This window comes from Poeciliopsis prolifica, unplaced genomic scaffold (assembly GCF_027474105.1).
Source record: "Poeciliopsis prolifica strain line A6 unplaced genomic scaffold, Auburn_PproV2 SCAFFOLD002, whole genome shotgun sequence".
NCBI classification, from domain to species: domain Eukaryota; kingdom Metazoa; phylum Chordata; class Actinopteri; order Cyprinodontiformes; family Poeciliidae; genus Poeciliopsis; species Poeciliopsis prolifica.
This window is the reverse complement of record NW_026562377.1, coordinates 1497256-1521894: the sequence shown is the minus strand read 5'-3', so window position 1 is coordinate 1521894 and position 24639 is coordinate 1497256. Positions and strand designations below refer to the sequence as shown.

General features: G+C 38.7%; 1 protein-coding gene and 1 long non-coding RNA gene across 2 annotated transcripts in view; one reads left to right on the top strand and one right to left on the bottom strand.

The window, feature by feature from the left end:
* Window positions 1-24639, bottom strand: part of LOC129375966 (ephrin-A2-like) — an 81941-nt gene that overhangs the window by 17648 nt on the left and 39654 nt on the right. The gene's annotated exons all lie outside the window — the stretch shown is intronic.
* LOC129376045 (uncharacterized) lies at window positions 17901-24097 on the top strand. Its single transcript, XR_008607705.1, has 3 exons — window positions 17901-18081; window positions 23405-23497; window positions 23687-24097. It is a non-coding gene; the product is annotated as an uncharacterized LOC129376045 (long non-coding RNA).

Here is a 24639-nt window from a genome sequence, read left to right as displayed (position 1 = left end):
TTTAAGCACTTTGTTGTTTTTAGAAGTTTAGACACAAATGGAAGAACAAAAACAAGCAAAATGTGAATTTTGCTCACACACAGACAGTGGCACAGAACCGAAGCGTCTTCAAAGAGCAGCGGGGGCAATAGAGGGTGAGCTCATGTAAAAATGCCCCGTCACCCTCTGCCATCCCCTATTGTTGACCCTGTTCCTCCCCCTAAAGCCTCCCCTCCTCAGTGGGAGACAATAAAAACAATAAGAGGCTGCTGCTGCTTTGTGTTTCCTGATCTGAGAGGTGAAGCCTGTCAGATCCGAACACACAGCCCTGAGGAGCCCCCCATCCCGGCTGTCATGTGGGTCAGGTGGCCCCTGTTGGCCCCAGCACCCCGCCTGGCGCTCTATTATCTCTACTCCTGTCAATCAGGGACTTTTTTAAAGTGGAAAACACACAATGAGGAGGAGGAGGGCGGAGAGCCGCTAAAATTCAAACAAACAAGACAAAATTCTCACACAGAACATGAGAAGTTGTGACAGGAAACATGTTTAAATGTTAAAACCGTCGCAGCAGATTATTTCTGAGTCCTGGAGGAGCGACGGAGGGAGCGAGGGAGTTTCATCAACCATCACAGCAAAGAAATGACAGAAAAGTGTCCAAGAAAATAAGACATTTCACATGAAAATGGAGCAACTCTGCATAAAACTCATTTTACTTGACTCATCAGTGAAACAGGAATTAAAAAAACACGTTCTCATTCTGATAGTAAAATTAAGTAAAAGATTTCCATATTAAATCTGTTATAACTTTACATCTTCTGTTTCAATTTGTCACAATATTAGCAAACCTCTAAATCTGATCATTCCTGAATTATAACCATTAAGAGTCTTAAAAAACTTTTCAGTTTGGCCTCTTTGTCGTCTCCAGGTTTTATAAATAACTTTTCTTCTCTTGTGAAACGCTCTGGCGGCAGCATTTGATTCGTTCCAGGTTTTGTGGTTCCGGTCCAGGAATCCGGATGTTGTTACGCCGTTTCATCCTGTCAGAACTAATTTATCGGTAAACGTTCTGCTAGAAAAATGCCATGCCTGGAACTGGCCTTCAGTGTGTTTAGAGAATTGAAATCTATTGATTCTTCTTTACGTAAAATCTCTCAATATTAGTGAGAAATTTTATGTTACTTTCTAAAATTTTACTGAAACTTTCCAGGATTGTACTTTCAGAAACTTTTTTATGTTTTCCAAACTCTCATCTTTAGCTGCGCTAAACCTAAAGCGCTAATCAGAAACAAGCGCTATACCAACACAGTATTTAGTGGAAGCTAATGCTAAAGCGCTATACCAACAGAGTAGTGGAAGCTAATGCTAAAGCGCTATACCAACAGAGTAGTGGAAGCTAATGCTAAAGCGCTATACCAACAGAGTAGTGGAAGCTAATGCTAAAGCGCTATACCAACAGAGTAGTGGAAGCTAATGCTAAAGCGCTATACCAACACAGTAGTGGAAGCTAATGCTAAAGCGCTATACCAACAGAGTAGTGGAAGCTAATGCTAAAGCGCTATACCAACACAGTAATGGAAGCTAATGCTAAAGCGCTATACCAACACAGTAGTGGAAGCTAATGCTAAAGCGCTATACCAACAGAGTAGTGGAAGCTAATGCTAAAGCGCTATACCAACACAGTAGTGGAAGCTAATGCTAAAGCGCTATACCAACACAGTAGTGGAAGCTAATGCTAAAGCGCTATACCAACACAGTATTTAGTGGAAGCTAATGCTAAAGCGCTATACCAACAGAGTAGTGGAAGCTAATGCTAAAGCGCTATACCAACACAGTAGTGGAAGCTAATGCTAAAGCGCTATACCAACACAGTATTTAGTGGAAGCTAATGCTAAAGCGCTATACCAACAGAGTAGTGGAAGCTAATGCTAAAGCGCTATACCAACACAGTAGTGGAAGCTAATGCTAAAGCGCTATACCAACACAGTAGTGGAAGCTAATGCTAAAGCGCTATACCAACACAGTATTTAGTGGAAGCTAATGCTAAAGCGCTATACCAACACAGTAGTGGAAGCTAATGCTAAAGCGCTGTACCAATAGAGTAGTGGAAGCTAATGCTAAAGCGCTATACCAACACAGTAGTGGAAGCTAATGCTAAAGCGCTATACCAACACAGTATTTAGTGGAAGCTAATGCTAAAGCGCTATACCAACAGAGTAGTGGAAGCTAATGCTAAAGCGCTATACCAACACAGTAGTGGAAGCTAATGCTAAAGCGCTATACCAACACAGTAGTGGAAGCTAATGCTAAAGCGCTATACCAACACAGTAGTGGAAGCTAATGCTAAAGCATGTCTAGTTGAGACCAAAACACCAGACTGAAGACTTTTGTCTTTTCTCATTCAGTTTTTCTACTAAAAACTGAATGAGAAAAGATAAAAATGATAAATCATTCAAATGAAAATTATGGAGTTTGTTTCAATTTATCAATCAATTAATTGATTAATTGCTTATTGTGACAACCCTGGATTTTCTAATCACCAATTTTCAGCTGAACTGAAGCCCAAAACCTGCATATTAAAAAAAATACTATCAGCTTTAACTTTGAAGTTAAAAAACGATCAAAAACGCGGCGTTGGTGACCCAGCTGAAACTGAAACCCAACATGGGTCTGACCGCTTCATTTGAAAATCAGCCAATCAGTCGGCAGCCTGCTGATCAATATCTGCATCCTTGCTCAAAGTTTCTCAGGTTTAAAATTAAATCTGCAGCAGGATGAAGAGGAAGGAAACCCCGCGCTCCCCTTTAGGGGCGGCGGTGGCGGCGGGGGGTTAGTATGCCGCTTCCAGTTGGATAACTCTCTGATCTGAAAGAAAAACCTTCAAACAAAGACAATTAGTTGGGACTAATAGACCCTCCAAGCCTCCTGCTGACTGAGTCAGTCTTAAACCAACAGCTCCTCATTTTACTTCACTGGACTCTAATGCAGAGAATTTGGTTTCTACGTTTTAGTGGAGAAGGATAATTTAGTGGTCGTTCCTGCTCTGAACATCCTGGAAATGTTTTGAATGTGAACATGATTCTCTCTCTGGAGGATTTCAGAGCGATCAGCGCTCAGCGAGGAAGACGAGGAGGTTTCTCCTGCCAGCTGGCAGACTCTTTATCGCCTCTATTAACTCCGGCCTGATGTCGGCTCAGTGCCGCCGCGGCCGGCTGCCATTACACGTCACACTTCACACTTGTGCTGGAGAAAATCCTGGAATTACGAACTGCCTCCTCAATCCGCCGCCTCCTCAGAAATCAGCTTACAGACAGTTTAGACTAATTTCATAGAGTTTACAGCAGACGAAGGAAATGCGACCCGCTCACCCGGCCGCTCAGTCTGAAACGTGTCACCGCTCCACGGCTGATTGGATTACTTCCAGTTTTTCCTGTTTATTTTTATTATGTGGCGTTGGGGAGGTGGGAAGAAATGGGTCAGAGTAGAAAACTTATTGGGATGTCGGCTTTCCCTGACCCTGACCCTAACCCTGACCCTGACCCTAAGACTAAATATTCTCCATTCAGAAATGCTTTCAAAACGTAATTAAGCTCCAAATCAACTTTTTCATTTCAACTCAACAATATAAATTGGTCTGAATCCTTTCTGAGAAATTTTCCACACTAATTGTGATATTTTTGTGTAAATGTGTTCGTTTTGTCCTATTTTGTTTTCAATATTAAAAGATAACACATGTGAAGCTCAGTGGCTCAGCTGGTATCACTGTTGCCTTGCAGCAAGAAGGTCCTGGGTTCGACTCCCAGCCATGTTCTCCCTGCGCACGGTGGTTTCTCTCCTGGTACTCCGGCTTCCTCCCTCAGTTCATAAACATGACTCTCTAAATTCTCCTTGTGTGTGTGTGTGTGTGTGTGTGTGTGTGCTTGTGTGTGTGTGTGTGTGCTTGTGTGTGTGTGTGTGTGTGTGTGTGTGTGTGTGTGTGCTTGTGTGTGTGTGTGTTTGTGTGTGTGTGTGTGTTTGTGTGTGTGCGCGCGTGTGTGTGTGTGTGTGTGTGTGTGTGTGTGTCTCTGTGTTGCCCTGTGACAGACTGACGACCTGACCAGGGTGACCCCGCCTCTCGCCCGAAACCTTAGCTGGAGAGGCAGCATCACCTCCTGACCCCATCAGGGACCAGGGTGTTAGAAAATGGATGGATGAAAGTCCCAGAAAGATTTTGTGAACAGATATTCTCTTGCCATAAAGCGAATCAATATTGACATAAAGAGTTTTACATTAAGAAAAGAAAATTCTTATCGGCCTCTCAATCATTGATGAAGGAAGTCGGCATAAACAAACCCAGCTACATGCTGCCTTAAACTTCCTTAGCATTAGCATGAAGTTACCGATGCATAACAGAACTTACTGTTCAGAAACTCCTCCTTAACTGCTCTGTTATGCGTTGTCTGCTTTTATTTAAGGTCAAATAAAGAACATAAGGAGACGCAAGGAGTAAATGATATACAGGAGGAAGATGGATAAATGTAAAGAAAGAGTTTGCAGCTTTAACAGAGGAGGCAGAAAAGTTCAACTATAAAAAATAATAAAATAAGGGAAGTAAAGCTGCATTTGCACTGCAAAAAGACAAAAAAATACAAATTTTGGACAAATTTCTAGTGCCTCTCCTTGAAATAAAAGACAAAACTAATTTACAAGTAGCTTTTCAGCAACATATAAGAGCTCAAGTTGAGTAAATAATTCCTACTTCCACTGGAAGATTATTTCACTTTTAACAAACATTTTTTCCCATTTTGTAAGTTAAATAATCTGCCATTGCAACTAGAACTTTTTCATCAATATGAAGGAATTTTTGACGTAAAACAAGTTCCAACAATTTGCTGAAAAGTTATTTGTAAGTCAGTTTTTCTTATTTCAGTTGTGCTAAGGCATATAAACAAGACATTAGACCAAAGTCCTTGTAATAATTTGTGTTTTTGCAGTGCAGTGGGCTGCTAAAAAGAGGGAAGAAGCCAGGAAGAAGCCAAACGAGGGGAGAAATACATGAAACGGTGAAATACAAAGGCACAATGACAAAGAGGGAAAGAAATAAAAAAGGGACATTAGTGATCTCTGAGGGGAATACAGTTAAAAATGATTTCCACCCCTGCAGCAGGTCTCCGTTTCCTCTGATGAGTCGATGACAAACAAACTTGTTGAAGGTCACCAGCATCAGTGTTTGTTCTAACCCTGCGTCCCCCGGTGCCCCCCATCGTACAGCAGTTTAACCTAAACCCCCACCACCTGACGAGCTTTGAAATGCTAACGAGTTTCTGTGTTTCACAAGGCAGCGATCGCCACGCTGCATTCATTACCGCAGGGCTGAGTTTAAAGCCGGAGGGCCGGGAGGGAAAACTCACCTCAGGTGTTTCAGAAATTCATCGTTAAGCTCTGGTTTCTCCTTCACAAGTTTTATCTCAGGTGATAATTCAGTTCAGTTTATTTATACTGCTGAGAATTCACAAAGACTATTAGTTATCAGACAACGCAGTTTGTTATTTATATTGATTAAAAAAACTTGTCAAGAGTAGACAATTACTTTGTGTCATTAACTTTACTGCAATCCCTCAAACTGGGAATGGATGCAGCGACAGTGGAGAGGAAAAATCTCCCTTTAACAGAAAGAAACCTCTAACAGAACCAGAACTTGGCTCAATACAAGCAGCCATCTGCCATAGTGGCCTGACGAGAGACAGAAATTAAAGGTTCAGTGCAAAAGTAGCTCTTTTAGTTGCATCATCTAGGAGACAAAACCCAGTTAACCTGATGTCTTCTGAGACAGATTAGAAGCTTATGAGACACGATTCTGCAGTAAAATACAGTCCAAATAGCAATTTTAACCCTCTGGTCAGCTGAGAAAACTATGTTAGGACCTTTAAAGGTGAAGGTAGTTTTTCTAAGATCAAGTACATGTTAGAGGCATTAAGTATAAGTTCACTTTAACATTTCTCCTCAAAGGAGCAATGTTAAGTATTTTAATAGCACAATCAGAAAACTGTTACCTTCAGTTGAAGGTGACATATATAAATGCTTTATACATCAAAAATAACTTTAAAAATTTGACTTCCTGATTTAATACCTTTAAATTGGACCTCTGTTTCTTTAAGAACTCCTGCCATTTCTGAAGCTTTGGCTTCAGGAAGTCATCTCAACATGGCTCCTCTACTATCCCTTCAACAACATTTTACCAGCATTGCTCTGAGCAGCAGCTCCTATAATGAGCTCTGCAGTTCTATCAGCTGTTGGCTAATAGCTGCTGGCTAGTCTGAAGGAGCCGAGTGGGGGAGGAGTGTCAGCTTGAAGGCGGAGCTAGGTTCAATCAGGCATTTTGCAAAATGAAAGAGTCAAAGCATCACTCCAGGTTTGTTTTTAATGAGGGAATAACATTAAAACATGATGGAAAACTGAAAAAAGTAATAATACATGACTCTTCCCTTAGCTTTCAGAGTTATCTCTTTTTCCTTCTGTTCATCTATTTGCGTTCAGCCAGCCACATCAGCGCCGATCGGCTGCCGGTCGTAGACGCCATGGGAACAACTAACAGCTATGTGCAGCGAGCTGATGAAGAGGAGAAGAACAGGAGGAAGATGACAGCAGGAAGTTGAGTTGAGGAAGGAGAAAGGAGGAGGAGTGGGAGGACGGGCCGCCTCGTGTTTGGCTGCGGGCTCGTTTGATTGGCAGGCAGGTCCGGCCAATTGAGACGAACCAACAGAGCGGGACGTGGTCACCGGGGCGACCAAGACTGGAACCATCAGAGCTGTCCATCAAGACCAGTGTGTCCACATCAATCTGAGTGTGTGTGGACAAATTTTATAAACGCAGTGAGGACATTCTGTCTGGTCCTCACTGTGGGACAAATCCTCCAAAGACGGTTAGAGGGCTCATATTGGAATTAGATACAGGGGAGTACAGGTGTGTGTGTGTGTGTGTGTGTGTGTGTGTGTGTGTGTGTGTGTGTGTGTGTGTGTGTGTGTGTGTGTTGATTCTGTCAGGACTGACTTGTGGAGCATGGCCCCCTCTCCCACGATGCATCTCTCACCTCAGCATCAGTTCTCACCTGTCAATCACCTGTCAGTCAAAACTGATGCACACCATTATTCTATCCTTGTGAGGACCTTCATTAACATAAAAAATCCACATCTCAGCTCTGTTACCAAAACTCGACTAAACTGGAACCTAAAACCAACTCTGGACCATTTAAGGGAAGGACCAACTCAAATGTCCTCGTTACCCAGAGCGTCCCCACTATTTTCTTGGTCCATATTTAGCCATAAAGACAAGAATGAACACACACACACACAAACACACACACACACACACATACACACACACACACACACACACACACACACACACACACACACACACACACACACACACACACACACACACACACACCACACACACACACAGCAGTTGTTTGTCTTGTTACATAACTAACAATAGCTGTATTTCCATTAATCATAGAATTGCTCAAGTTGAAATTGCGAAAATAAATTTGCTTAATGGAAACACACCAATTTTTAAAAATCTGACGTTTTTCATTTAAAGCTGGTTTTTTTGGCAGTATCAAAAGTTGTATTTGCAAAACTGCAGTGGAAACACTTTTTTTGCATCACTCGTGTTATGCAATCAACAAAAAGAAGTTGCTAATAGGCCTTTCACAATAACAAATGTTGCTGGACACATTTATGCATGTGTCCAGCACATGTATAAATTCTAGTTGCAGAAGTTATAGCGATAAATAATACTAGAACATTTTCAGGTAATACAACCATAATGGCATAATGGGGTTAGAACACAATTTCAAGAAACAAGCTTTAAATTCTAACAAACATTTAACACTAAAACTGGAAGACATTTTAAATATCCAAAACAAACAAACAAAACAACAAAAAGATCAAATCAAATGAATTATGAGATCTCTGCAAACAAATTGTGCTTCAAAAAATGGCTAATTGAAACCAATGAATCAGACTGAAGACTTTATCATCCAACTTTTGGTAGGAAAAGAAAGAGAAAAGACAAAAACCATAAAGCTTGCAAATGTCAATCATTGAGCTCGTTTTAATTTATGATGCCGTTGGTATGTTTTGATTTACAATAATTGATTTCCTGATTTTTATAAAACACCTAAAAACTGTCAGCATGATGATCAATAAACAAAAAAGTTAAATGAATGAAACTGTATGGTAAAATGACACCTTACTTATAATCTGATTGAAAGACCTAAATAACAGATTAAAAATAATAAATGTCTTTGTTGTTGAGCTTTTATGTGTATTTGTTCAATAATTAAGCAGCAAAAAATATTCCTCAATTGAAAAGGTTGTCTATTTTGTTGATGTGTCATTTTCAATCAAAATGCAATTAATTTGTGACAGACCCTGCAATTAAGTTAATTAAAAACTAGTTATTTTGTATTAAAAAATTTGATTTTTCCCAACATTTTAATGAATAAAAACAGCTGCTGTTTTTAGAAGGATACACATGAACCGGTTCGAGACACAAAGATGTTCTTACACACAAGAACCACAAATCTCCAAAGTCTCATAAAGTGAAACAAAAACATGTCGTCCCATGACAGCCGCACACAAACATGACTGCAATTAGTGTCTTGTTTTTCGCTCATTAAACAAATCAACCAATCAAGTCAATCTGCATCACTTATGACCTCGTTAAGAGGCAATGGATCAAATCATCAGAGACAAACACACACACACACACACACACACACACACACACAGAATAACAGTAGATCACCAAAAAAAATCTAAATAAAAATGTTTCAGAATGCAATTTAAAAGTAGAAGAATCTTAAATATTTTCTTTGAATGAAAATAAAAATATTTGGCAAATTATAGATGACTGCTCAGTAAAGTTGTGTAAATTAAAATAAGGTGCTTTGGGTTAATGAATAACAAAATAACTTTGCATGATTGGTACAATAAGTACCAGATTTTCAAAACTGCGTGAAGCCCAAACACGCATCCTTCAGGTTTTTTTCTTGGTTTAATCATCAAATTAGTATAAAGTCACATGCAGATCTGCTGGTAATCAGGTCATTTACAAACACCACAGGTGCAGATGGATTTTTTGCACAAAAACAGGAATAATTCTTCATTTTAATGATGTCCTAATTAGTCATTGTTTGTCATGGTTCGGGACCACGGACAGAACACTAGGATGAGGTAATTACTAAGTCATTAAAGGCTAATGAGCCTAACATTAAGAACCTGGGAAACGTTTAGGGCCAAGTAAAAAGCTCTTAATTTTCTCTCTAAACTGTTGGTTTCTCTGTACAAATAAAAGTATGAGCCTCAAGTCTCCGTAACTGGAGAACACTTTGCTGATTCTGCAGTTAAATATTTAAGAAATCTAGTTATGGATCATATAAAATTGAAAATAAACATTTTCTAAGATGGATAGTTTAGGAAATTAGGAACAAATTATTGGACTTGAAAATTAAGCAAAATGAGAAACAAATGATTTCAGCAGAAATAACTAAAATCTACCTTTTGTACATTTTTAAATATCTTCCCATTTAGCTGCACATTCCTTGAACCAGTTTGATGTCTTTAATAACTCTACAGTGTTTTATCTTGTAGTTTTCTAACTTTGTTTGCTATTTTAACATATATTAATAATTTTATCTGTGTTTGAACATAGATCCCTTGACTACCTGCCACTTTGATGCTGCTACACCCAAATTTCTCCACTGTGAGACAATACAAGATATTAATCAGAAAATACTTAGAGTTTAAGTTCTGCTGATAATCATTTGATGCTGTTTTGTTCAAAGATCAAGTACTTCTATTAGATATTATCTCTAAAACTTCTACTAAAGTATAACTTAACAAGATGCTCAGCATTTCTGTTGATATTTTGTGATTGAGTCACTACTACTTTATACTATTAATATAACTTCATTCTTTTATTATTTAAACTCTAATTTCGTATGACTGTATTTGTGTAATATTATGACTATTACTTTATTCTCATAATTAAAAACATAAAACATTTGTACCCTGGTCCTGATATTTGGTGAGAGAGAGTTGACCTGAATTCAAAGTCCAAATAAAAAGAAGCTGTAAAGAAGTTTGATAAACAAAAATGGGTGTGGTGACATCACTGAAACCCACGCAGTGAATTGGTGAAAAAGAACAATTTTCCTAATGTTATATTTTCAGTAACCAAAGATTTGATTAATTTATCAAAATCAATGTATCGCCCTGGCACCCTTTAATACTTTCATAAACATTGCGCTGCTGTGTGATGTCAACATTCGTCAAAACGTTCACAAAAATGCCGCATTAGTACTATTAGCAACTGCACACTCAAAAAAATCTGATTACAGCAAAAATCCCACCTCTAAAGGAAATGTTCTTGAAAGATGACAGAATCAGACCAAGGAGGAAAAGCAGAAACAACAGTGGCCCCAAAATAAAGCCCTGTGGAACACCAAATTTAATTGCTCATTCAATTTGCGCTTTGTCAAAGAAAATAACTTATCCAACCTGTTTCCTGGTTCATGAGATAAAGCATAATTCATCCAGATAATTTTCTGTTTCACAAAGAAGTTTGATTCTGATTGCATTTAATTAGTAGCATGAATTGAGGATCAAAACCTGCTGCGTGAACATAGCCTCAGATGCAACTGTGGAAGCATAAATTGTGCTTAGAAGAGGCTTTCTTTGCTGGCAGCGCCTATAAATATAGCACAATAACAATGGTCCTCAAACAAAGCCCTGAGGAACATCACAATGAATTGCTAACTCTATTTGCTTTATGTCCATAAAAAAACCTATAAGGGTTCATAATATCATTACTGCATCTGGATTCTTTTCTGCTTAACAAATTACTGAGGCCTTTGGAATCAAGGATGGCGGTCCGGAGGGTTTTATTTTCTTAGTCGTTTCTCTGAGAATTGCTGGCTCTGACCTCTGAGTGGATTTACTGTTATATCCACTCCTGTAAAGTCAGTCTTCCTTCACCTACTTATTCAATAATTTATCACAACCAAAGCAAAGTTTTCATTCCACAGAAATTTTCTTTTCAGGACAGTTTCATGAACGTGCGTGCGTGCGTGTGTGCGTGTGTGTGTGTGTGTCTGGTCCGGTCTCTGCATGTTGTTATGGCAGGAAACATCTGTCAGTGCTGCTTCTGTCTGTAACACGAGCTCCCGAATTTTTGTGTGCGCGATCAGCAACTGTTGAGCCTTGGACACGCGCACAGAAACCCACACACAGCAGCAGATGGGAGCAAGTACAAGCTTGTCCCACAGCTCTTGTCATCAGAGTCTCACCTCACCTGCTGCCATCTGTGCGCTACATGCTAACTATATGCTGAACAGTTTCTGCCTCTGAAGATAGCAGGTGTGTTTATTTCCACCTGTCTGTATTCTATCAAAAAAAACTAGAGCTGCTAAAAGTTTGCCAAATATGATTAAAAAACTGGTTTTCCAATGAGAATTGCAGCTGAAGATACAGAGAAGTGATCAAAGCCGAACAAGTCGCTCCCGCTCGCTGCGTCTTCAGAGGTTTCAGCTTTGTGTTTTAAAGTTTTTCATTTCATGTACACCTCCCCCTCTGTTCCCCACACGATTCTTAAAAATATCAAGGTGTTGAAGCAGAACAGGGTGTTTCTGACGGCAGATATGATTTAAATCAAAAATAAACAACATCAACAGATCGGCTCCCAACAAAGAGCTCCAACAGTGGATTTATGAAGATTTTTCTCACAGCAGATCTTTGCAGCAACAACCTTGTCAACAAGGAATATGAAGGAAAAAATGTCAAGAAAGGAGAAATAAACTTTCTGAATGTATTTGTTTTCTACTCAGGCGTATTTGTACCGATCAGTTTCATCATTAATTCTAGAAGAAGCGTTCATTCATGCCACGCCAAAAAGTCACTCATCATCGCATCAAACTCTGCTGTCCCACTCAAACTTTTGAACAAATTAACAGGATAGAATTTATAGAAAAAATTTAAGTTAGGGAAAGCTAAGTGTGCTAAAGCTTTCAGATTTAGCAAAAAAGCTAAAGCACTAAACAAAACATCTACAACGCAATCAGTAGATTAGCATAAGAAGCCCATGACTTTTATTTTCAAGCAGTTCTGAGGCAAAACATCAAACTGCTGCTGCGCAAGTTACTCAACAGGTTGTTGCTAGGTAACCAAAGAGTGAATGGGTTGCTAGGTAACCAAAGAGTGAATGGGTTGCTAGGTAACCAAAGAGTGAATGGGTTGCTAGGTAACCAAAGAGTGAATGGGTTGCTAGGTAACCAAAGAGTGAATAAGCTAGTTGATGCTTCCAACCTTTTTGCGCTAGCAGTGAGAAGTTGAGCAGAAGTGTAGCATTCTTTCCTCTGCCTCCCAAAATGCTGTGTGTTTCTGGACTGGAGTTCAGTAAATATTATGCTAAATGAATATTCTATCACACTATTTATTGATATTGCTTGCAATCTATTTGATTGATTATTTTTGTCCAGCCCTAATTAGCAAAGGCATTTGGAAAAATTCATTTAGGGGAAGCTAAGTTCACGGAACATTTTCAGATTTAGTGAAAAAGTAAAAGTGCTAAATGAGAGATTAGCTCTGTTAGAGATTTAGCTTAAGAGTGTCCACCACAAAATTATCAAATCAAAAGTATCTCATGATGAGGCTAACTAGTTTTACTAGTATTGTTAGCATTACAAAAGAAGTGGAAATTTAATGTAAAATCAGATTTTACATCGTTTTCTGACTGTCTGAACATCAACATTCCGTTAATCTAATTTTTAGAAAACATTCTCTGTTGTGATAATATAAATTAACCTTTTACGTTGTACAGATAAACATACTTGATCTGCGGAAAATTAGTCTGGATTTAAGCAGATCTGATCTGATCCCGGATCAGATCAGGACAAACAAAGACTTCAGTGAGTGTCAGAAGAAAAATGTGGCGACCTTTGACCTTGGCAGCAGGGTTCAGTGATTAATGTGGGAGGGGATCCTGAAAGGCCAAGGCTGCCCTTTCTGGAGCCTGAGTGTTAATTATGCCCCTGTTAATAAATAAAGCTTCACCTGCTGAGTGGGCGGAGACTGAAGTCAGTTCACAGGTGTTTAGTTTTGAAATGTGAAGCCTGAATATCACTGATCTCAAAAAGCAGATTAGTTGATTTATCTCACACTGTTGCCCAGAAAACAAACAAATACATGTAAAAAAATAAAGAGTTTTCTTTCATCAGGTGAAGAAATCTTCAAGGAAGAAAAGCAGAAAATGACCAGAATCTGAAGCTTTGATGTTTTGGTGCTTTAATCCCCGTCAGCGGAAAGAGAAAACAGGATGAATCACAGATTACCTGGATTCTGCCTTCTGATGCCAAAAGCATTTCATCATCATCTAAAATAAAAACCCAAACCAAATTTTCACCTAATTCTTGGATTAAAATAGGATTTTAAGAAAAAACAAACATGGAGTCACCAGAGTAAAAAAATTATTTTAATTTTTTTCTTGCAAGATAAACCAAAATATCTCTGATTAAGAAATTCATGCAGAGTAAAACCAAATAAATCTGTTTTTTTATCTGTCTTAAATTGCATGAACTTAAAGAGCTTACTTTTAATCTCTCAAAATGTTATTATTTTTCTTTAAATGATGGTCTCTTTCATAAAAAAAACATAGTAAGCCTACTTTATGGATAAATTCTGAAATGTTGCTTATTATTTGATTAATAATTTTCTAAAATAAATGTTGGGCTTCAACACTGCTGGACAAGTCATGTTAAAAACGTATAAAATAAAAATATTTTTACTATGATAATAAAGATTGTGAAACTATCAGTCAAACTACTTGCCAATGATTTTTCTGGGTTTTACATATTTACGTATAATATAGAAACGTACATAAACACACACATATTATTTAGTCATTCCTTTTAAATGTTTGAAGTTGGTACCACAAAATTTCAGGCAAAACCAAATAATTTAACAAAAAAAATAATTTATTTGCAGAATTTGTTTCAAAACGTCTCACCTTGAATCAACATATTTCTGATAAATTCCTTTTTTTATTGTTTTTTTTAAAATATATATACTTTAGTGTAAAACCCTTTACTGAAGTAAATGAAATGGGTAAACGGAGCGATTCCTGCTTTTGCAGGAAAACTCTGCATCCACTCAGGGAATTCTGGGAATGATGGCAGCTATTGTTGACGGCGGCGTGTGATTGGTGGAGCATGGCCGCCGCTGACAGCCGGGACAAAGGCCGGGGTGCCGCGGGGGGGTCATGGCCGACCAAGTGGAACTAATCCACCCCCTTCCTCACCCCGGACTCAGCGGTCCCCATAAACCCGCCGGACCCTGCCCGGTCGGGCTTAGCGGGGCGGTGGGGTCACAAACGAGACCTGAACCAGATTCCACAGGAAAACCTGAAAAGTTGCTTCAGAAAATAGATTTTTACTCTCTGGAGCTGCTAAACACTTGATTCTGCATTTACATTTTTTAATATTTTTGATTTTTCTTTTAAATTACATTTTATATATAACATTTATAAAATGGAAAAAAGTTAAACTGTTTACATGTAATGGAAAAGTTAAAGACAGAAACAGTAAAATATTTGAGCTAATATGTTTTTCTTGCATTTTATACTTTGCATTTTATTCTGAGATGTAAATGTCTCAGAAACATCTCAGAAAATTGGTATGAAAACTGAAATTCTTAGTCTTAAATATAAATATAAACATTTGTATTTAACTTTGGATTGGAGGTCGGTAAAATAAAAAATTTAAAGTAAAATATTAAAGCAGCTTTTAGACTGACCACACACTGTACGTAATGTAATCTAAAGAAGTAAAACTTTATTATTGAGTTCATATAATGTTCATCTATCAAGTAACTTTGTTTTGTCGTGTAATTCTATTTTTAATGTTTTATTTCTTTGTTTTACAGCGATCTGGAAAAACATGGCAGTGATTAGCTGCCGACTCATTGAATATAAACCTGAATAAAAAAATACTATGAACAAAAGGTGTTGTGATTATTTTTCCAACTGAGAATGTAGAAAATATTTGAATTTCTTGTGTTTTTGTATTCAGTAAAGGGTAAAAAAATAAAATTGTAAAATACATTCAGATAATGAGAATTTGTGAGATCGCATCAGCAGATCACATTTTTTAAGGAAACTAAAATTATCGTAATAAATATGGGTTCTGTTAATTAGAGTTTTAATTTGAGTAATGGATCAAAATTAAAGTTCCCTCAAATTCAAGTCATTTACAACCCAATTCAAACTCATAAATTCCCAGTAAATAGTCAGAAAAACATCAAATCTTCGTTAATCAACACAGTTTAACATTTCAGACACTTTTCCACTTTTTATTTAAATGTCTCAGAAAATCGGTACAAAAACTGAAATTCTTAGTCTTAATCTCTGCAAGTGTAATTTTTCTTTTTTTTTTAAAAAAGAATACTTGACTTAGGATTTTTCAAGGATAATGTTACAGTTAACTGACTAAAAAAAAAAATCAGCTCAAAAACAAGAACATTTTTCCTTCACTGCAAAAATCTTCCCAAATATTTCTGGTTAGTTTCTACTTCTGATTTCTTACTACACTTTTAATAAAGACAAATATGATTTGCAAGTAAATTTTCAGCAAGAAATAGGAGTTTGTTTTACATCAGTTATTCTTTAACATTGATTTCAAGACGTACTGGTTCCTTCAGCAGATTATTTCACTTCTAATATTCTTGTTGAAATGTAATTTGTAAGTTGATTTTCTTTAATTTCTCTAATTTCTCTAATATTTGCACTAGAAACTAGACGAAATGTTGTGGTTTTGCAGTTTTGAGTTTCAAGAAACATCTGAGTGTAAATAAATTTATGAATATGAAATATGAATATTTACCAGGAAACCAAACTGAATTGAACTTGTGTTGAATTTGAAGGAACTTTAAATTTGAACTATTACTCCAATAAAATGGCAAAACGTAAAAGGCCGTATTCATTACATTTTTAAAGAACTAAACTTCTCTAGTGATTGTGTACAAGGTTTATATTTTAGCTTTTATTTGGAATCTCACAATGACACTTTCTTGGACAATTATTTCCTTTATTTAACCAATTAAACTCCATTGAGATCTAGGTTTCATTTTCAAGAGAGATCTAGAATAAATTGTCCCCGGTGTTATTGCGACAAACAATAAAATTGTTGTTTTGAGTCCATTGTTAAGAAATATAATTGTAATAATGGTGTAATAATGCAAGAACACATTTTACATAGTCAAAGTAAATAAAATAAAATCAATTATGAAAGTCTCTTTAAGTAAAGGTTTAGTTGAGACCAAAATGCCATACTGAAAACTTTTATCATCCAGTTTTTGGCAAAAAAAAGAGCAAAAAGAAAAATAATAAATCATGTATGTGGAAATTATTGTTTCTGTTTTAACTTATGCAGTTATTTGATTTAATTGCATAATAAATTATATCAATAAGTTTCATTAAAAGACAAAGCTAACATATTTTACGCCTCCTGATTGATTTAATCTTTTTAAATAAAGCTTTTTATTAAACTTCTTATTGATTTGAGACATGATTAATAACTTCAGATCCATTCGAGTGTAAAGCTCACTTCCTGTGGAACCAGAACGGCGCTGGCGGCGGCGGCGGCGTCTTTGTGTTTACGTTTGAACAGTTGATCCAGGTCAATCGTGAAAAGCGTAAAAAGTGCGAACAGAGGAAGCACAGTCTGCTGCAGAGGCTGATCGGATTTTCCAAAAATAAGGCGTCACTCTGCACACGCTCAGTGGGTCTCTGCAGAGCGGCGAGGCTTCGGGTTTCACGCTCCAGAGTGCAGCAAATCAAACGCAGCCTGACCTCCGACCTTTACCGCCGCCCCCCCCTGCATCACACAGAGGAGACTTCACACTCCTCCACGGGAATAACGGCAGTAATCTGACAAAATGTGATGTTTATTTGTTCATGAATATCCTCGAAGAGCTTCGCTCGGATTTCAGCTGCTCCAGTCAATTTCACGTCACTTTATTGGTTTATTAAAACCAGATCAATAAAAAGTGCGGCTGGAACTCTAAGAAACGCTTGAGAAACTGACACCAACGTCGAATTAAATCAGCCAAGAAAGACTCATAAAAATGTTTTGTCTGTTGAGAAAATATCACAAACAATCCATAAATATCTGATTGTTCTTCATTGTGATTTGACTTATTTTATTATTTCATCTTAAAACTTATTTTACGAAGCAAAATGATGTTTTCCGACCATTTAAACGATGCAGCTATTCGAACACATTTTGATTGTTTGTTTTACATATGTATATATTTTTGTTTATTTGTATTATAGTTGAGATTTTTTATATAATGTTTCAAAGTGTGGCAAAAACAATGTCGTCCATGTAAGAAAATAAAATTATTTTTTTTACTATTGCTATGTTTTACACATTAATATATTTAAACTCTTGTATAAAGCAAAATGCAAAAGTTTTATTGGATATACATATATTTAAAGAAGCTGAGGGAAAAATATCGTATTTTGTACAAATATCACTGGAAACTTTCGTGAAAATCTAAAATGTACAATGTGACAGAAATGCAGAAAGACTAAAACTGAGCTCAGTTTTCTGACTGAATAAATTTAATTTAGAAAAAATGTGTGCATCTATTTGCGTTAAAATTTTTAGCTATTTTTTAATTTTGTTTATTTTAATAGGAATTGAGAAAAAATAACGTTAACTTAGTGAAAAAAATGTCTAAACATGATCGAGGATTTGCTCTAATTTTCCCGGGATCAAAACGAAAACATCTGCAACGTTTCAGCGTTTGGCCTGACCCAGCTGAAGACTAAAACCAACAGCTGAACTGAGCGCGCTCAGAAGCGCAGCAGCAGCTGCCCGAAAAGCTTCAGACACTTCGTTCTGTCCCATAAGTCAAGGTCACACTGGAAGCAGACCAGTTAACTGGAAGTTTCCAGTCCCATAAACAGAGCCACAGGCGGACGTGTTGCTGAGCAGAGCTGCAGCTGGGATGAGCCAGAAATGAGGGCGGCCATGTTGCATCAGCGATGACAGGAGATAACGAGGTAAAGTTCCCAACCATTTTCCTCCTGAAGCAGTCAGAGCTGGGACAGACACGCTGCCTCCAAAACGGCTCAATTTACCATCCTGGAAAGGAGTGCTAGCAAAAAACAAGAATTAAATTCAGATCATCCAAGGTGATTTTTTACAACGGCGTATCAGGGCCACTGTAAGTAGAAAGAAATGGGTACATTTCTACAAAAAACAGACATTTTTAGATTAATTCTAGAATTTTTTTGTAAATTGGAAAATTATGAGCTTGAAAAGTCAAAACTTTACTGAAGAGAAACCCTCAAAATTTTAGATTGATCAGAAAACTAAAAAAAACAAGGAAATTTCTGAGCTGCAGAAGTAGAAGAAAACTTTAATCTGAAGATTATTTTGTGAAATTCTCTACATAGAACTTCAACATTTTTTAATCGGAAAACTCAAAACATTGCTAAAACAAATCCTCTGAGCCGTACAATGGCTGCTGGAAAAGACAGAAAGTTTTGTTATTGACTTATATCCAGAAGCCACTCCCTGCATTCTTGTTGGTTGTGCAGATAGTTCCACTTCTGCTTTTCAAACGTGCAGTTGTATAATAGCGTGTCTGTTAACAGCCAGTGTAAACGCTGCGTTGGGGGGCGTGGCCAGCAGCAGTTTGTTTGGATTTAAAGTGACAGGATGACAGAGAACAGATAAATTCTCATAATCTAAGAATGACTGTTGGAAAAAGATTAGCTGACATGTTTTGTGTAGGCCATAGACCGATGCTAACCTGTTCCAGGAAGCATTAAAGTTGCTGCTAAAAGTTAGAAGAACAACTAGGAAACAGGATCTGGTTTTTGTTTGAACTTGGATCTTTTTAGGGCCAGATATCCACTTCTTAAGCTACAGAAATAATCCGGCACCGCTCAGCGGGTCCGGGCGAAATGGGATCCACACCCAGTGCTGAACCTGGTGGTTCCCGAGATACCGGGTCCGGTAACTCTGGCACTTTCTATGTTTTCTGATTGTTAAGCCGCCCCCATTAGAAATCACTCACCAACAGAACCTCAATCTGGGAACGTAAAACTCCCAGTAAGACCCAGATCAGAGGACGGACCCAGCTGGTCCGGCCACAGTTTGTTGGTCCAGTCCAGTCTGTTTTCTCAGGTTTCCAGTGGCTTTCAGTGGGAACAATGTGTCCTCTCGCTAACCCTCCTCCTGGCTGCGCAGTGGGCGGGGCCGGCGATTGGTCACGGCCTTGGCGTCGTCGCTGCGGCCCCTTCGACACGGCGCGCAACCCAACAGAAGCAAACATGTTTGGTTCAGCAGGTCTGGGCCTCCTGCTGGTCGCCCAAATGGATCAGGCTGTAATTTACATTAATTTGTTCAGCAGCCCCCCTCCATGTCCTCGCCTCGCCGTGTTTAATGAAACCTGAGGCCCCTCGCGTTCAGCTGCTACCATGAAACCGCTCTGATCCTCCTCGTCTTCCTGTTTCTGGAGGAGATCAGCAACTCTCTGATCCAAAAACCAGACGGCTTAGACGACAACTCTTACATCCACCGCGGCGCGACAGAAAACAAAGAGAAGAGCCAAAAAACTCAGAAACTTTCAGATCAAACTCTGACAATTTAAAGAAAAAGGTACATTTTTAGATCCAGTGTTTGAAAATTTGCTCGGAAAAAAAAATCTGAATTTTTGAAATTCATGTCCAATTTTAAGATTAATTTCAGAATTTCTTTTTCAAAAGTGGAACATTTTTAACTTTTCTCACTCAGAAAATTTTGTGTTTTTTTCTAGAAATATTTCTGATTTTTTTATTAGTACATTTCTGACTTTTCAAACTAAAATGTATAATTTTTTTTAGTGAACACATTTTTAAAAAAGGCTGTTTTCTCCAGCTAATTTTTTTAAAATCAAACTTTTTCTTGTTTTTTCAAAAAAATTTTGATCAATCTAAAAATTGTACGAAAATGTATGAACCAAAAACTAGATGAGTTTTTGGTTCTGCAAAAACACTGCAAAAACACTTGACAGTATTTTGTGTTTTTGCAGTATGATTTATTATTATCATTTATAATTATCACAACAGTCTGTGGTGCTGAGCATGCATGTGGCGACAGTGAGGAGAAAAAAAGTCGCCTTTAACAGGAAGAAACCCGGTTTGGTTTTCCAACAAAACACAAAACAAGACAAGAACCAAAATCAGGATATTCAATAACAAACAGAGGCAGGCAGAGCAACCAAAATTATACCCAAGTAAACTACATATTTTTACTCAAGTAAAAGTAAAAAGTATCCATTCAAGAAAATACTCTAGTAAGTGATCAACCCATCAATCATTTAATATTTAAAAATTACATTTATTTTGGTATTTTAAGGGTCAAAGTGAATATAATTTATATAATATAACAACAACAACAACAAAAAATCAGGCAGAAGAAAATTTATAAAATCAGTTTCTTTCAGTGAAAAACTGAAACTTAAAAACTGCAGGTGAGTTTGAGTCGCTTGTTTTTCATTCAGTGGGAAGAAAATCCAGAAATTTCGCTCCAGTAAGAGAAAAATATACATCATAATAAAATAATTTTAAAAACTCGTAAAACTACATTTTTTCAGCAAAGTTCCTCCAGTAAATGTAACTGAGTAAATGTAATTGGTTACTACTGAACTCTGACAACAAATAATAAATAAATAATATTTTAATGTCACGCTAAAGGCCTCCTCTGCTCTTATCAGCACCCTGACACTGCCTGGATTACCCGGCCCCAGTGCCTGCTGGGAGTTCTGCTAATCGGACCGCTCATTAATATTAAATCCCATCCGGACCCGGACGCAGCGGCGGCGGCTTCTGGTTGGCAGACGGCCACCGTTGATGTCTCAGGCCGGCCAATCGGCTTTCTCAAAGCCTGCCCGGACAGACTGACCCAACAGTCTGAGCGGACAGACTGACCCAACAGTCTGAGCGGACAGACTGACCCAACAGACTGAACCGATAGACTGACCCGGCAGACTGAACCGATAGACTGACCCAGCAGACTGACCCGGCAGACTGACCCGGCAGACTGAACCGATAGACTGACCCGGCAGACTGCCTGTCAGTCTGCACCATCAGTTCAACAACCAAACTTTTCACATGAACAAAACTTCTCCAGCAACACGTTAGAAATAAAAAGGACAAATTAACTAAAAAAGTAACTGATGTCGTCTGTTAGATATTAATAATGTCGTGTGATAATATTCTACATTTGATGTTTTTAAATGTCTTTTAGATGAAACAACTTTGACCTAAACCTCCATTTTTAGCTTCACCAGCTTCAGATCCACTACAGAAATACTTTATTATTGCATTTTATTTAAAAAAGGAACATAATTTGCTTTTATCTTTGACATCTTTTGAAATATTTTTGATATTGTAAAAGAAAACTTAAGCGGTTAAATGAAAATCTGGAGAATATGCAAATTTCTTAACTGGATGAATTGATTAAAGGTCAGATTATTAAAATAGTTGCAGGCCTGATTCTGACATTGTTGCCGTTACAAACTGACGGAAAACGATCCGGTGACGCCAGCAGAGATCTCACCGCTGTGAGGTGGTTCTGCTGGTTCTGCTGGTTCTGCTCAGCTTGTGCTTGTTGTTCATTCAGGTCCAACTCGACAAACAAGCTAAAGTTCTGCTGGCATTTTCTTTTTGGACCTCTTTGAACCCTCCCAGACAAGCTGTACTTGTTTGGCTTTTTCTAATCCTCCTGTCACGAACTTTAACATTTCACATCCCGGCTGAACCCTGCAGACGCTGAGCGGGAGCTTGTGGGTGTTCTGGCCCTGACCTTTGACCGGGGATCCACTCCTGGAAGATTAGCAGCTGTCTGAAGTGTTTTTCTCTCTGCAGAATGATTTCAAACACTTTGGGCAATTCAGCTCGACCCAGATTGATAGGCAGAGCAAAATGTTTCTCTAAAGCCGTTGATCAGTTGATTAATGCATCTGATCAGCAGCAGCTGCTTTCACTTCTTAATGCTCTCGAGTTTCTATTGTTTGGTTTCTGTTCGGCTGTTTTTACAAAAGCAGGTCAGATCATTTTGAATGCTCTCATGCTTAAAACTGAAATAATGAATTGGATTAATTGTGATTAATCAAATACTGAAATCAACTAATTTAGTAATTGATTAATCGATAACTGGAGTATGACTAAAAAAGGGCGTTTCAAAACAAGTTGCAGAGCAAAGAAAAAGGAAAGTCCTGGCGAGAAACTGAAGTTTTAGAGTTTCAGCCAGAAAATGCTTCAGTTTCAGTCTGAAATCGAGTCTTTGGAGTAAAAACAGTTTGCAGGTTCAGGTTCTCAGATGATGACAGGATGAATGAAAGCTTCTGTTGTCCCTCACAGGAAAATCCTCTGCAGTTAAACATGATATCACAAGTTCACGCTAAGCTTAGTGGCAGCTTTTGTTACTTTTTGTTCCTGCAAGGTCAGCAGATATGAAACCAGAGACAGAAAACGCAACATGGAGGAAAGATGGAGGAAACAAGGAGGAAACATGGAGGAAACAAAGAGGAAACATGGAAGAAACAAAGAGGAAGCAAGAAGGAAACATGGAGGAAACAAAGAGGAAACAAGGAGGAAGCAAGAAGGAAACAAAGAGGAAACAAGGAGGAAACATGGAGGAAACAAGGAGGAAACATGGAGGAAACATGGAGGAAACAAAGAGGAAACAAGGAGGAAACATGGAGGAAACAAAGAGGAAACATGGAGGAAACAAAGAGGAAATATGGAGGAAACATGGAGGAAACAAAGAGGAAACAAAGAGGAAATATGGAGGAAACATGGAGGAAACAAAGAGGAAATATGGAGGAAACAAGGAGGAAACATGGAGGAAACATGAATCACGTACCTGCAGACGAGCAGCAGGCCGACAGGAGGCAGCAGACGCACCGGAAAAGCAAGCAAAGAAGAAGAAGCAGCATTAATGCAAAACTTTCATCATTGAACTGGAGGTATTGATGTATCTGAATCAATCGATATGACCGGATTTGTATCGGAGTGACATGAATTATTTTAAACCAGCGTTCACATTGATTCCACTGTAGTTCGACTCCAGGCCGTTCGGCTGGAGAATCCGGTTGGTTTTGAACTCTGGTCCACTTCCAAACCTCGGCCTGGTTCTGTTCTGCCCTGCAGTTCGGCTACATATTAAACGGAGAAGTGAATCTGGGATGACATCTGTTGTGAATTGGTGCTATATGAATAAAATGTCGTTTTTCCTGTGAAACACCCCTTATGTAACCTATTTTTCTTCTTCTCTGGTTCTGCTTCGCTGGTTTCTGCCCGTCTTTCTGCCGCCGGTTCACCTTGACGGCAGCTGATCCTCCGAGCCTCCCAGCCCGACCGTAACTCATCGGATGAGACGGATCGCATCCTGTTCGGGGCGGGGGGTCAGAGGTTTCCTCCCGAGGTAAAAACTCATCCTTCAGCTGTAAATCCAGAGCCTGTTTAACCCATAATGCACTGCTTCCTGTGGCTGCCCGGTGGTCCGGCTTCGGCCCGGCGCGGGTTCTCATGCGTTCATTCCCGGTCATGTGACGCCAAATAAATCACAATGTTTGATGTTTTTCTGCTGAATTATCAACGTTTTCTGTTTCAGGGACTCTTGAGCTCGCTGTCAAATCTCCTGGTTCTGATCGTCTGCAGAAAGATTCAGAGCAGAGATGACCTCTGACCTCTGGAGCTCAGACTGCAACACAAACAGTGAATTCAGGAACAGGAGAAGAAATCTCAGGCATGAAACGAACAGAAACCAGAGCGCCGCAGGGATTACAGGAGCTCCTGGTCCGACCCGGATCAGCCCGACCCGGACCGGCCCGACCCGGATCCATTAAAACATAAGAGTTAAAACCTCCACCGACTGAGCCTTTAACGGTTCAATTAAATCCACTCTGGAAGATTAAAGCATCCTGTCTGCTTCACTTCAATGTTCTCCTGGATTTCCTGTTTTGAAGAGTTTCTCCACTGATCAATTCAACAAAATACAGTATAAATTAAATAATACAGAGGTTTCATTATTTGATTAGGTGAATAATTTGCTATTTTTCTTTAATTATCCTGTAATTAGACGAATCCCAGCGTCTTTGATGAAGCACAACGTGTCGCCTTTAAAGCTTTCAGGGTGAAAGTTTTTCTGCCGTCATTTATCTCTCACATGCAGAACATAAAAATCTCAAAGGATCGTCCACTTCTGAACTTTCAGCTCCAACCTTTCCAGTCGCTCACAGCTGCATTCTGGGTAACGGCGTTCCCGTCCGGCCCGCCAGTTCATCAGCGACCCGCTGCGGCTTGTTTGTCGGAAACCGGCCCGTATAAATGTGGCGTCTTACCGCAGCGGGCCCTCCCCGCAGCCAATCAGAGCGCGGGGAGGGGGCGGCATGGGAGCGAATTAATCAGGACGACGAACGGACGAGGACAGAACCCAAATAAAAAACAAATCCTTTTTTTCCAGGACTTCTTCCCATTAAAAGCAGCTTCTGTTTGTGATTGAGCCTCTGCAGCGCGAGTCCAGCTGCTTTAACCCACACAGAAAGGTTTGTCCCGACGCGGGTC